A 2,025-nucleotide genomic window follows, 5' to 3' on the forward strand; every position below is an offset into this window, starting at 1 on the left:
ATGATCGATATACAGTAGCAGGAAAGCATGTATCTCTCTGGTTCGTTGGTAGTTTTAGCTTCCTAAACTGATATTGATGGTAGATATCTCACGTCAACGGAGGAAATCTGTCCAGCAATGGTTGGCAATTAGTCAACAAAATGCCCAGCTGCAAATGAAGTTAAATGTTTGAAAACTCTACACTTTGCAGTATCCCCTTTTCTTTCTAAGACTGCAGAGATCCGAATGGTGGGTTTGAACTCGAAGTCTTGTTAATTTTGTTCCAGATCAGAGGTGTTAAAATCGGTATTCAGTAGCAGGAAAACCCTCTGCTGTGCATGCTGGATAATAGTTTTCCCCTGTGAATCATTCAATTCCACTGTACATGACTTAAATATTCTCATGCCACATCGGTGCGGTATACAGTAGCAGGAAAACAAGATAAGCAGTGTGGTCTATCTTGTTTTCCTCTGTTTTTTTTGAGCGAGGATGATCTATGTCTCTTGTAAAGTGCAGAGCTTGATTAATTGTCACCGTGATTTCCTGCTGAATTATACCTTTAACTCCTTTAAGAAACCATATGAGTATGTTTCATCGAAGATGAATATGTGGTATCTCTGCCTATTGGTGAATAGCTTGCTGTTGAGGGTAGCTGTCAGATTGGTGATAGCTTGGAATCCATTGTTTGTTCCTAACAAAGTAGCAGGAAAAGCGGTGCACTGAAAGTGTAGCGCTGGTCATGGTTAAATTGATTATGTTAAGTTGTTAATTGGTCGTTTTGCGTAAATGATGTTTGTTGGTTCAGTTGTTCAACGTATGATGCTTTGCCTTTGCTTAGTGTTATGGCAAGCAGAACTTCAGTATGAACTTATGAGGCTATGTGGTGTTTGCCTACCGTTCTGCTAGGTTTTTTAGTATGACATCAGCTTCCCTTACTCTAGAATATGTGGTGATGATATAACTGCTATAGTATGTAAAAAAAACTGGATATAACTAGTATTTGCTTGATTACTTGTTCATATGTTCAACACTACAATTGCATAACCTTCACAGCCGGTCAGCTGCCTTTCGCCGGCCTTCCATATAAAGCCTTGTTTGGCAGGCGGGTATTGGCAGGGTTTCTAAGGGTTTATCCCGCTCAGATTGAACATCCCTAATAGTCCCAAGTGGGCTGTTTGGTACGCGGGAATTGTGCTAGGTCAACCCCAATTCCCCCCGATTTTCCCGTGTGAAACCCTTGATGCCCCGTGGAAACGAAGCGATGAGCTAAGGGTCATGGATCTCTATTAGCGTTAGCCACGGCAAGGCGATGCCCAACAAAATCTCCATGCCACAGTTACCTCCAGCCGACACCCAACTCCTACCGCCACACTCTTTTCCTGGCAGCATAGTGACCTTCTCTCTACTACGATTATCTTCCTCGTACTTGCCCTGCGCCCCCCTTTGTGTATAAAACCACACTACTGTAGAAAATGGATTAGAGATGAGAAAGGAGGGATGGGGGTGGGGGTGAGTCAGGGATTTGGTGAAGGAGAGGGATTCACCAAATCACCCACTACTGGTGGAGCGTCAGCGGGACCCCCTCCCCCCCATACAAAATTGCCATGGAAAGCACAATCTCTCTTCTAATTTTCCGGCGTTTTAATCATCCTATTTGTTTGCCCTCGCTTGGCCCCACCTTGGATTTTGTTCACGCTCCGCCACCGTCGGCCACCATGGGGTCTGAAAAAACCTCCCGCGCCAAACGACCATTGACACATGAAATTCCAGTAAAGGCGGGGGTACCGAAACGCCAAACGACCATTGACACATGAAATTCCAGTAGAGCCGCGCAAAGACTCGACACACCAAACCATCGACACCTCCCCGTCAGGTCCGAAGATCGCCCCTATGAACATCCTTGCCCGCCAAAGGCTTCCCCTCGGCCCTTCTCCGGCTTTATCTTTGCGCATTCATGATCTAACCCTAGAAACTCGCCTCCGTCCGGCCTGCAGGCATCGACCCACGACAGTCGCCGGGGAGGCAGAAGACGAGAAAACCAAAAAA

Source organism: Triticum dicoccoides, chromosome 1A (assembly GCF_002162155.2).
Source record: "Triticum dicoccoides isolate Atlit2015 ecotype Zavitan chromosome 1A, WEW_v2.0, whole genome shotgun sequence".
Lineage (NCBI taxonomy): Eukaryota > Viridiplantae > Streptophyta > Magnoliopsida > Poales > Poaceae > Triticum > Triticum dicoccoides.